We start from the raw sequence: 13,505 nt of genomic DNA on the forward strand, positions 1-13,505 counted from the left end.
TCTATGCAGAGTACATCATGAGAAACGCTGGGCTGGAAGAAACACAAGCTGGAATCAAGATTGCTGGGAGAAATATCAATAACCTCAGATATGCGGATGACACCACCTTTATGGCAGAAAGTGAAGAAGAACTAAAGAATCTCTTGATGAAGGTGAAAGAAGAGAGTGAAAAAGTTGGCTTAAAGCTCAACGTTCAGAAAACTAAGATCATGGCATCTGGTCCCATCACTTCATGGGAAATAGATGGGGAAACAGTGGAAACAGTGTCAGACTTTATTTTGGGGGGCTCCAAAATCACTGCTGATGGTGATTGCAGCCATGAAATTAAACGACGCTTACTCCTTGAAAGGCAGGTTATGGCCAACCTAGATAGCATATTTAAAAGCAGAGACATTACTTTGCCAACAAAAGTACGTCTAGTCAAGGCTATGGTTTTTTCCAGTGGTCACGTATGGATGTGAGAGTTGGACGGTGAAGAAAGCTGAGCGCCGAAGAATTGATGCTTTTGAACTGTGGTGTTGGAGTAGACTCTTGAGAGTCCCTTGGACTGCAAGGAGATCCAATCAATCCATCCTAATAGAGATCAATCCTGGGTGTTCATTGGAAGGAGTGATGTTGAAGCTGAAACTCCAATACTTTGGCCACCTCATGCGAAGGGTTGACTCATTGGAAAAGACCCTAATGCTGGGTAGGATAGGGGGCGGGAGAAGAAGGGGACGACAGAGGATGAGATGGTTGGATGGCATCACTGACTCAATGGACATGGGTTTGGGTAGACTCCGGGAGTTGGTGATGGATAGAGAGGCCTGGCGTGCTGCAATTCATGGGGTCGCAAAGAGTCGGACACAACTGAGTGACTGAACTGATCTGAACTGATGTTGAAGCTGAAACTCCAATACTTTGGCCACCTGATGGAAAGAGCTGACTCATTAGAAAAGACCCTGATGCTGGGAAAGATTGAAGGCAGGAGGAGAAGGGGACCACAGAGGATGAGATGCTTGGATGGCATCACTGACTCGATGTAAATGAGTTTGAGTAAACTCCGGGATTTGGTGATGGACAGGGAGACCTGGTGTGCTGCAGTCCATGGGGTTGCAAAGAGTCGGACACAACTGAGTGACTGAACTGATCTGAACTGATGGAAAGTATCCCATTCACTGTGTATGTGGAATTGTCAGCATTAGTATTTCAGTTTTTGATTTGTTGTTGACGTATTTATGCTGTGCAGAATGTTTTTGGCCATGCAGAAATATTTTTACATTTGTCTAATTAAATCTATCAGTATTTCCTTTCAGTTTTATATGTTGCTTAGAATTTTCCTAATTCACTGTCACTAAAATGTTGTTCCACATTTTTCAAGGTAATTTTTACGTTGTTTCGTTGTTTTATATTTTCCATTTAAATTTTTAAACCCTTTACACATTATTTTGATGTCAGAATTTAGTTGAAGACTAAATTTTAGTTACTCTCATAGACTACTATTTTTATGGATGCATAATTATTTCTCCTCAGGGGTTTGATATTCCAACTATGTATTCCTACATATAGCACATGTTTGGATCCAATTCATTCCTCTATTATCGTCCACTGATATCTTTATCCATGTGCCATTTAACATACAATGTAATGGCATTTGATTTAAAATGCACTTTGATGCCTGATAAACATAGGAAACCTTCATTACCATTTCACATCAGAACTCTGTTTATATTTGCTTATTTTAAGTTTAAAAATAAATTTCAATAAGCTAGCTTGGGAAAACATAGTTATAGTTGATGTTTTACATAAGATTTCCTTCAGAAGGTTTTTGTGTCTCCAGAGAATTGAGAGGTCTTAGGGCTTCCCTAGTGGCTCAGAGGTTAAAGCATCTGCCTGCAATGCGGGAGACCTGGGTTCGATCCCTGGGTCAGGAAGATCCCCTGGAGAAGGAAATGGCAATGCACTCCAGTATTCTTGCCTGGAGAATCCCATGGACGGAGGAGCCTGGTGGGCTAAAGTCCAGTGGGGTCGCAAAGAGTCAGACACGACTGAGCGACTTCATTTTCACTTCCACTTCACTATCCAGAAACTGGATGTCTTCCCACTTAAGTTGTTTTTGTACTCATATAAATCTAGTAATTTTCTTTGATTAATTTTGTTTTTCAAGCGTTTGTTGCTTCAGTGCAGGAAATGTTTTGTTTTCCATTTTACATAATATACATAATCTTCCCAATACATTGTTCATTCTTTTCAGTCTACGTTGTGCAAGTGACAAAATATGTACAGTTGTGTAATCACCATAATTAATAAACAGAATGTTTCATCATAGTTAATATTTCCTCATTCAACTTTGGAGTCATATCCTCCCTTCACTTCTAGGTTCTGGCAGACAATGATTCATCTCTATATCTATATTTTTGTCTCATTCAGAATGTTATATAAATAGTGCCAGAGTCCAGCTCCAGCAGCCAGGGAATCGGCCTGAAGGGATGAGCGGTGTCGGCGGAGAATGATGCAGCCTCTGACTCAAAGTGTGGGACTGCATGTTTATTTTAAGCATCAGGTTTTCTTTTATACTTTTACAAAAGCATTAGGTCAGAGGTTTGACATTTTCAGTTCCCCCTCACCCAGATTTACTGTCTCCATAAATCATTGTTGCCCTTCAGAGTTCCTTCTTAAGTGTCCTTGTGATTACATTGTAACTCATGTTTGTCTCTGGGCTGCATACCACATTCCTCAGTTTATTTCTTATCTTTCTAAATCCTGCTAGTCCCTAGTACCCTAAGCTCATTATCTCCTAAAAAGGCTTCTAGCTATTAGTATCTCTAAAAATTCCTAGTCTCTATAAGCTATAGTAAAATATGCCAACACTACAACATTCCTTAAACTTTTAGCTTCTAACTATTCTTAATTATTCCTAAATACTAAACTCAGCAAACTTCTTTTGCCATAAACATTTCCCTCACAAGCAGGTTTCAGATAACAATGTTTCTCATGGCCTCAAGCTGTGGCCTATGTGCTCATCCTGGAACACTCTTTGTAAAGGTCCTTGAACAAATGTCAATAGTTAACTTTATGGATTATTTCCTGGGCATAACTGCAGAGGGCTTTGTGCTTTCTCATGTTCCTCGTAAGAACAGTAAGCACCTTAACATTCTTTCCAGCCAACTCAACCGAAGGAAGGAAAGGACAAGTAAAAATCACAAGACCTAACTTCTTCATCCTGGGACCGTGCCTGCGGGATGAGGAGAGGGGGTTGGGGCCGTGCCTCCATTTTGTCAGTAAAGCCTAACGCGGCTCCCGACAAAATAGAATCACATATTATATATTTTTAAATTTTCCTCCTTGATTTATTGAGGTATAATTGATAAATTAAAATATTATATAGAATATGTACAATTGATGCTTTGATATACATTGTGAAATGACCGAAATAAACCTTACTTAACCCAGCTATCATCTCACATAATCACCATTTTTGTTTTTCTTTTGGTAAGACCCCATAAAACCTACTCTTAGTGAATTTCAAGTATATACTGTCTTCAGTTGCTCAGTCGTGTCCAACTCTTTGTGACCCTATGGACTGTAGCCCGTCAGGATCCTCTATCCATAGGATTTTTCAGGCAAGGATACTGGAGTAGGGTGCCATTTCCTACTCCAGGAGATCTTCCTGACCCAAGGATCCGATTGACGTCTCAGGTCTCCTGCATTGGCAGACAGATTCCTTTACCTCTGTGCCACTTGGGAAGCCCCAAGTATACATTATTATATTATTAACTATAGCCAATGTGCTATATATTAACCCCAGGTCTTATTCATCTTATAACTGCAATTTTATAACCTTTCAGAAACACCTTCCCATTTAAACCACCCTTCAGCCCTGGCTTACTTTCTGCTTCCATTATTTGACTTTTTAAATTTACACATGTGAGATAATACAATACTTGTCTTTCTGTATCTGGTTTAGTTTTCTTTTTCATGAGTCAGTAATATTCCATTGTTTCAGTCAGTCAGATCAGTCACTCAGTCATGTCTGACTCTTTGTGACCCCATGGACTGCAGCACACCAGGCTTCCCTGTCCATCACCAACTCTCAGAGTTTTCTCAAACTCATGTCCATTGAGTTGGTGATCCCATACAACATCTCATCCCCTGTTGTCTTCTTCTCCAGTCTTCAATCTTCTTCAGAATCAGGGGAATCATCTTTTCAAATGAGTCAGTTCTTCAGATAAGGTGGCCAAATTATTGGAGTTTCAGCTTCAGCGCCAGTCCTTCCAATGAATATTCACTACTCATTTCCTTTAAGATTGACTGGTTGTATCTCCTTGCAGTCCAAGGAACTGTCAAGAGTCTTCTCCAACACCACAGTTCAAAAGCATCAATTCTTTGGTGCTCAGCTTTCTTTATGGTCCAACTCTTACATCCATACATGACTACTGGAAAACCATAACCTTGACTAGACAGACCTTTGTTGGCAAAGTAATGTCTCTGCATTGTTTATATATATTCTATTTCTTTGTCCATCTACTTAGGTTGTTTTCTATCTTGGTTTGTGAATAATGCTTTAAATAATATGGGTGTGTAGATAAATCACAGTTCCTGATTTTGTTCTTCATTTATTCAGTTTTCCCAACACATTGAAGAGAATTTCCTTTCCCCATACTCTATTCTTGAACCTATATTTTAAAATAAGTTAGCTATATATGGATGGGTTTTTTCTGATATTTCTATTCTGTTCACTGATTTATGTGTATGTTTTTGGGTCAGTCCCTTATTGTTTTGACTAGTAAAGTTTTGGAATGTATTTTGGAATCAGGAAGTGTGATATCTCTAGCTTCATTTTGCTTTCTCCTGAATGAGGTCTTATAATTTTTTTTTTTTAAGATTTAGCAATCATTTGATGGAACTGAACAAGTCTAGTATCTCTGTTCTCTTTTTTTAGTATAGTTTTATTTACTTATTTAATTTTGCTGTACTTAGTCTTCATTGCTGCACAGGCTTTTCTTTTGTGGTAAGTTAGGGCTACTCTATAGTTGAAGTGCTGGCTTCTCTTTGCAGTAACATCTCTTGTTGCAGGACACAGGCTCTAGAGCATACAGGCTTCAGTAGCTGTGGCACATGGGCTCAGTATTTGCAGCTCCCAGGCTCAATACTGTGGCACATGGGCTTGGTTGCTCCATGGCACGTGGGATCTTTCTGCATTGGTAGGTTGGTTCTTTACCGCTGAGCCACCAGGGAAGCCCAGGCTCTTATGAATTTTATGATTATTTTTGTATTCCTAGTAAAAATTGCATTGTTATCAATTATACTTCAATTAAACAATTTCAAACAAAAAGCCATTAGACTTTTGATAAGGATTGTATTGAATCTGTGATTTGATTTTTCTGCTGTGTCCATTTTAACAATATTTTTCTTCCAATTTATGAACATGGGGTATATTTCCATTTATTTGCACCTTTAATTTCTTTCACTTATGTCATATTTTTCAGTGTACAAATTGTTCACCTTCTTGGTTAAATTTATTCCTAAGAATTTATTCTTTCTGATGCCATTGTAAATGAGATATTTTTTTTCTTTTGTATAGTTCATTGTTTCTACATGTAATCAAAACTAATTTATGTCAGTTGATTTTTATCCTACAATTTCTTGAATTTCTTTTATTAGGTGCAGTTTTTTTTGTCATTTTCTATATGTAAGATCACGTCTACCGTACACTCTTTAAACATGACTTCTTGCTCTTAGTATCATGCATTTGAAGTTTACGTGTATGAATGGGACTATCACTAGTCCACTTATTTGACTGGTAGATATTATTCCAGTTTATGGACGTATCTCAGTTCATTTGTCCTTTTCTTAAGTAAGAGATATTTTGGTTGTTTTTAGCAATTTGAAATTATGCATAAATCTTCAACAAGTAGTCATGTATAGTTATTAAAAAAAAACAAATCAGAAAAAATATGAAATAACTACTTTCAAGATACTAGATATCAAGAACAGTTTACAATGATCACTCAGAGATGGGGAAAAAACAAGTTTATCTGTAGGCTTATTCCAGTTTACTACCTTTAACAGTTTTCAAATTGTGATATAAGAAGTGTTACGTCAGAGGATCCTGGTAGACTCCTTGAGTTCAGAAGTGAGGCTGACGGTCTGAGAATACAAAAGCGGCTAGAATACTGAGAGTAGAATACTGCAGAGGATAGACGTATAAACCTGGGGATGGGAGAGACAGACAGAGAGAGGCAGAGAAAGAGTGAGGGAGGGAATTCTGGAAACCTGCTGAGGATTCCCCTCAGCTTCAGTGGTAGAATTTGAAGAAACTGTCAAAAGCTGGGGAAAGAATTGCCCAGATGGATTAGAGATAAGTGTGGTTGGTGCTCACATTGGGCCAGGAATAATGCATATTCTCATCAGATGAAAAACCTGATAGTTCACAGGGCCAATGTATTGATCTTGTCATTATGTGTTATCCTTTGTAATCTCTTCTTACACTCTTTGTCTTAAAGTCTGTTTTGTTTGATACAAATATTGCTACCTTGGCCTTCTTTTTGTTTCTCTTGGATATCTTTTTCCTTCCTCACTCTTTCATTCTATATTGTGTTTTCATGTCTAATGGGTCTTTTATAAACAGCTTTTATATAGGTCTTTTTGTGTTCATTCAGTCACTCTGTGTCTTTGGAGCATTTAGTTCATATATATTTAGAGTAATTATTGATAGGTATGTATGCTCTGTCATTTTGTTAATTGTATTTGACTTGTCTTTGTAGCTCATTTTTAACTTTTCTACCCTTGTGATTTGATGACTACCTTTATTGTTATGTTTGGATTGTTACTTCATTTGTCTGTGTGTATCTATTAAATGAACTTCCATGATAGCTCAGTTGGTAACGAATCCACCTGCAATGCAGGAGACCTTGGTTTGATCCCTGGGTTGGGAAAATCACTGGGAGAAGGGAGAGGCAAACCATTCCAGTATTGTGGCCTGGAGAATTCCATGGGCTGTATAGTCTATGGGGCTGCAAATAGTTATCTATTAAATAATTTAATTAATTATCTATTAAATAATTTGGTTTTGTGGTTACATGGGGCATATGTATATGTATATAATTATTTTAACTTGTTAATTTCAACTGTATTTTAACTATTGTGAATTTTTACTCTTTCTCTTCATATTTACTTTTGATTTGTTATTTTATATCTTTTTGTATTGTGTATCCCTTAACTACTTATGAACATATAGATGTGTTTTCTAATTTTTCTAGTAAACTTCTTGCTGCTGCTGCTGCTACTGCTAAGTCTCTTCAGTTGTGTCTGACTCTGTGTGACCCCATAGACGGCAGCCCACCAGGCTCTGCCGTCCCTGGGATTCTCCAGGCAAGAATACTGGAGTGGGTTGCCATTTCCTTCTCCAGTACATGAAAGGGAAAAGTGGAAATGAACTCGTTCATTCGTGTCCAACTCTTAGCGACCCCATGGACTGCAGCCTACCAGGCTCCCCCATCCATGGGATTTTCCAGGCAAGATTACTGGAGTGGGGTGCCATTGCCTTATCCAGTAAACTTCTTACTATCTTCATAAGCGGTTGATCTACTACCTTGCTGCCTTTAATCTATATTTGAATTTTCCAATGAGATTTTTCCGTTTATGATTTTTACATTGCTAGTTGTGGCCTTTTTTTTTTTAATTGTTTTGCTTATAGAAGTCTCTTTAATATTTCTTATAAATCTAGTTTCATGGTGCTGAGCTTTCTGAGCCTTTCCTTGCCTGTTAAGCTTTTGATTTCTCATTCAAATCTGAATAAAAGCCTTGTGCAGTAGTTCGTTCTGGGTTGTAGGTTTTCCCCTTTCATTATTTTCAATAATTAGTTTTTTTTAATATCTGAATTAATGATATAATGTTTATATATTTGACCAAACGACAAGGCAGAATGAAGTTGTAAATAAAAAGAATGTAAAACTTGTTCTGGAAAGTAGGAAAATACATAATAAACTAACCTTTAGTGAAACAAAATGATTGGGCTGACATTTTGTTTTTGCCTGGCAATAGTCTCAGCATGGTTCTTAAGCTGTATTTTAATCTCCATGTTACAGCTTTCTGGGGCTTCCCTGGTAACTCAGGAGTAAAGAATCTGCTTGCAGTGCATGAGCCGCAGGAGATGTGCGTTTGAACCCTGGGTCAGGATGATTCCCTGGGGGAGGACATGGCAACCCACTCCAGTATTTAGCCTGGAGAATCTCATGGACAGAGAAGCCTGACAGGGTCCATAGGGTCACAATGAGTCAGACACAACTGAAGTGACTGACCACACACATCTTTCTGACTCTAATTCTGTGATTTGGTTTAGTAGCACTTTTACACACAGATGTACTTTTAAAATGTACTGGACAATCCCAGTGAATTTAATTAAACAAGAGCCTTGGACACATTCCAGTTCTAAGATTTAATGATAAATGTGGCTACAAGGGATAACATGTCCAATATCGTTTACCTCTATTGGGAAAAAATGATGCCCTTTTAAAAATTGATATATATATATATTTTTTTTTTTAGGAGGCTTTTTGTTAGGCTTAACACAATACATTATTAAAACATACACACACACACAAGAAAGTTTCTCAAAATCTGAAGTCAAGCAGTCTGACCCTACCAACATGATAGAGTGAGAAATGCTGAATTATAGACTGTTTTTTGTTTGTTCGTTTGTTTGTTTCTACTTTGAAGTTAATAGGAATAGAAGTCACTAGAGATAAATTTCCCTGGGAAATGGCTAGTTGCTATCTTTTGTGTAAACAGAGGTTTTGTTTTCCTTTTTGATAAATTATTCTAACATTGTAAGATTTTTTTTTTTTTGCATACACCTTGGAGTATCTTTCAAAAAATCTGTAATGTAAATAGAAGCATTCTTATGAATAACCAGAAGAATTCATGGAGGAAATAAACAGGTAGCTGAGTGAAATAAAACATTTCCTCAAGTAAAAATGCAATCTTGCTCCCTTGATGGCCAAACTGATGAAGAAGAATTCTCAGTGTTTGTGAATAACTTAAAGAGTCTTACTTCATATTGTAAGTTTCCACAAGGCAAGACTAAGGAAATGGTGGGAATCAGGATTCACAATTTTGTTTCTTTCTTTTGTTGTGATAAAATTAAATCATTTTGAAATAAATCATTAGTAGGTTCCAACTTTAGTTTTATTACTTAAAATGTGTGTCATTAAGAAAATTAATAAGATATTCTTAGACTCAGCTTCGTCAATGATAAAATGGTGATTATAATATACTTCTTACTGTAAATGTCAACTGTGGTTCATTAAATTGTGAGAGCATGATTAGAAGTCACTGTAGGGGTTCTTTAAGAATTTTCCACAGTTTATGGTGATCCACATAGTCAAAAGCTTTAGCATAGTCAATAAAGCAGAAGTAGATGTTTTTCTGGAACTCTCTTGCTTTTTCAATGATGCAGCAGGTGTTGGCAATTTGATCTCTGGTTCTTCTGTCTTTTCTAAAACCAGCTTGAACATCTGCAAGTTCACAGTTCACGGATTGTTGAAGCCTGGCTTGGAGAATTTTAAGCATCACTTTACTAGCGTGTGAGATGAGTGCAATTGTGTGGTAGTCTGAGCATTCTTTGGCATTGCCTTTCTTTGGAATTGGAATGAAAACTGACCTTTTCCAGCCCTGCGGCCACTGCTGAGTTTTCCAAATTTTCTGATGTATTGAGTGCAGCACTTTCACAGCATCATCTTTCAGGATTTGAAATAGCTCAACTGAAATTCCATCACCTCCACTAGCCTTGTTCATAGTGATGCTTTCTAAGGCTCACTTGACTTCACATTCCAGGATGTCTGGCTCTAGGTGAGTGATCACACCATCGTGATTATCTGGGTCATGAAGATCTTTTTGGTACAGTTCCTCTGTGTATTCTTGCCACCTCTTCTAAATATCTTCTGCTTCTGTTAGGTCCCTACCGTTTCTGTCCTTTATTGAGCCCATCTTTGCATGAAATTTTCCCTTGGTATCTCTAATTTTCTAGAAGAGATCTCTAGTCTTTCTCATCCTACTGTTTTCCTCTATTTCTTTGCACTGATCGTTGAGGAAGGCTTTCTTATCTCTCCTCGCTATTCTTTGGAACTCTGCATTCAAATGGGTATATCTTTCCTTTTCTCCTTTGCTTTTTGCTTCCCTTCTTTTCACAGCTTCTTTTCACAGTAAGGCCTCGTCAGACAGCCATTTTGCTTTTTTGCATTTCTTTTTCTTAGGGATGGTCTTGATTCCTGCCTCCTATACAGTGTCACGAACCTCCGCCCATAGTTCATCAGGCACTCTGTCTATCAGATCTAGTCCCTTAAATCTATTTCTCACTTCCACTGTATAATTATAAAGGATTTGATTTAGGTCATACCTGAATGGTCTAGTGGTTTTCCGTACTTTCTTCAATTTAAGTCTGAATTTGGCAATAAGGAGTTCATGATCTGAGCCACAGTCAGCTCCCAGTCTTTTTTTTGCTGTGTAGAGCTTCTTCATCTTTGGCTGCAAATATATAATCAATCTGATTTCAGTGTCGACCATCTGGTGATGTCCATGTGTAGAGTCTTCTCTTGTGTTGTTGGAAGATGGTGTTTGCTATGACCAGTGCTTTCTCTTGGCAGAACTCTATTAGGCTTTGTCCTGCTTCATTCTCTACTCCAAGGCCAAATTTGCCTGTTACTCCATGGTCTGTCTAGTCAAGGCTGTGGTTTTTCCAGCAGTCATGTATGGGTGTGAGAGTTGGACTATAAAGAAAGCTGAGCACTGAAGAATTGATGCTTTTAAACTGTGGTGTTGGAGAAGACTCTTGAGAGTCCCTTGGACTGCAAGGAGATCCAGCCAGTCCATCCTAAAGGAGTCCATCATTTAGGACTGATGTTGAAGCTGAAACTCCAACACTTTGGCCACCTGATGTGAAGAGCTGACTCATTGGAAAAGACCCTGATGCTAGGAAAGATTGAAGGCAGGAGGAGAAGGGGACGACAGAGAATGAGATGGTTGAATGGCATCACCGACTCAATGGACATGGGTTTGGGTAAACTCCGGAAATTGTGATGGACAGGGAGGCCTGGCGTGCTTCCATTCATGGGGTCACAAGGAATCAGACACGACTGAGCGACTGAAGTGAACTGAACTGATAAGGGATCTGAGGAATTGAGTGACATAACTGAAAGAAGTTTTATAAAGTATAATTTGAGATGTTTCAGGAGAACAAATTGTTGTAGGCCAGAATAAAATTGGAGAGACATGTCAGGAGGCTGTTGCAGTGTGCCAGGAAGAAAATGAGGGATAAGGAATGACCAAATTTGTGATATATTTTGAAAGTAGAGACAGGAGATTTTGACAAAGATCAAAATATGGAAATGAAAAGAAAGGGAAGAACTCAGTGAGATTTTCTGTCTGAGCGGTTCCATTGAAGGTGCCACCATTTAATGAGATGGGAAACACCTCTTTATTGTGGAAAATTAAAATTTTTTATCATATATACTAAATTGATATTAAACTACTGATGCCCAAAATTGCAGATATAGCATAACGTAATTTGATAATGTATGTAGAGGTTGGGGCTGAGACAACATTGGATGACATCAGTATTTATTGGTCAAGAAATGGGGAGCATCCTGCTAACAACCCTCAGAAAGACATTTCAGTGAGTCCTTTGACAGTCCAGGGCAGAGTTTCACCTATTCTCACTGAATGTGTGAATTAGCTTATGTGGTTCTCAAGTATGAAAGCTTTATAATGCTATAAGTGATGTATCTTTCCATGGTATTTCCTTCCTATCTTTTCTCATTCTTTCATTTTTCCTTTAAAACTCAGCAAAAATATTGCTTCCTCTAGGAAGCCTTTTCTGATTCCAGTTCATCTGATATATTCCTACACTGTGATCCCTAACATTGTCTGAAAATTCTTAAAATGGCACACATTATATCGGTATGTCATTTTTCATCTTGTCATATATTACTAAGGGCAGAGGACTATGCCTTGTTCAACTTGGTAATCACAATATCTATGACATATTGGACACAAATAAATTCTTACACATTCTTCTAATTGAATGAATAAATAAAAGATTAAACTTACAATGTATTTAAAAGATTTCCTCCTTTTATTTGTAGGTAAGCACCTTCTAATAAGTGAAGAAGTCAGTTTCTGTACAGACTAGATGGAACCAGGAAGCAATATAACTTATTTTCTCTTCCTGGGCCTCACACAGAACCCAAAGGGGTAGAAAGTCCTTTCTGTTCTGTTTTTGTTTCTCTACATTTTAACTATGATTGGCAACATTCTCATTGTACTGACCGTAACTGTCAGTAAGACCCTGAACTCACCTATGTATTTCTTTCTTGCTAGTTTATCATTTGTAGACCTAATTTATTCCTCTTCTATCTCCCCCAGGTTGATTTCAGATTTGTTCTTTGAGAAAAAAATACCATATCCTTTAAATCTTGCATGACTCAGCTGTTTATAGATCACTTTTTTGGTGGATCAGAGTTAATTCTTCTGCTGGTGATGGCCTATGACTGCTATGTGGCCATCTGTAAGCCCTTGCATTATTTGGTGATCATGAGGCAGAGGGTGTGTGTTGTGCTGCTGGTGGTGTCCTGGGTTGGAGGGTTCCTGCACTCAGTAATTCAGATTATCACTTTTATGGGCTGTCCTTCTGTGGTCCCAATGTCATTGATCACTTTACGTGTGACATATTTCTGTTACTGAAACTGATCTGTACTGACACTTATGTCAATGACATCTTAGTGGTGGCCAATGGAGGACTGATGTGCCTTATAGTGTTTCTGCTCTTACTCGTCTCCTATGGAGTCATCCTGCACTCTCTGAAGAACCTGAGTCAGGAAAGGAGGCAGAAAGCCCTCCAGACCTGTGGTTCCCACATCACTGTGGGTATCTGCTTCTTTGTTCCCTGAATTTTCATGTATGCAAGACCCGCTAAGACCTTCGCCATTGGCAAATCATTGAGTGTGTTTTATGCAGTCATAACCCCCATGCTTAACCTATTAATCTACAGCCTAAGAAACTCTGAGTTGACCAATGCTATGAAGAAGCTCTGGAGAAGAAAAATGCCGATCAAGTTTTAAATAAGTGCATTAACCTTCATGAAGTTACAAATTAAGCAATCGGGCCAATCTCTTTGGAATGTAAATATCTTCATAAATGCAACTTTTCCTTTTTTTTCTCAAGAAATGAAGATAATTATAATAAATGATGAACTCTAAGTTTGTGCTATTAATTACAATTCCCTGTTATAATATAAACTTTATAACATCTGGTTTAGCACTACACTTAAATGGATGAATGCATTTACAGTAGGGTGTCAGTAACTAACATGTAACACATTAGCTAATGAAATTTTAAATTAACTTTGTATTTACTTTTGTTACTTTTTCATTGTTAGTTTGATTTTTAGCTCAGAACCTTGTCTGCTTATTGTTTTTATTGTATTACTTAAAATATTTAATGCTATGTAGACCTTCTTTGTTCAATTT

The 13,505-nt window shown here is 37.7% G+C and overlaps 1 pseudogene; it reads left to right on the forward strand.

Annotated features, from left to right (window-relative positions):
• The first annotated feature begins 12,169 nt into the window (after positions 1-12,169).
• LOC145513784 (olfactory receptor 4A47-like) lies at positions 12,170-13,097 on the forward strand (annotated as a pseudogene).
• Positions 13,098-13,505: the final 408 nt, after the last annotated feature.

This window comes from Giraffa tippelskirchi, chromosome 7, assembly GCF_054371585.1.
Source record: "Giraffa tippelskirchi isolate mGirTip1 chromosome 7, T2T-mGirTip1v1.2.pri, whole genome shotgun sequence".
Classification (NCBI taxonomy): domain Eukaryota; kingdom Metazoa; phylum Chordata; class Mammalia; order Artiodactyla; family Giraffidae; genus Giraffa; species Giraffa tippelskirchi.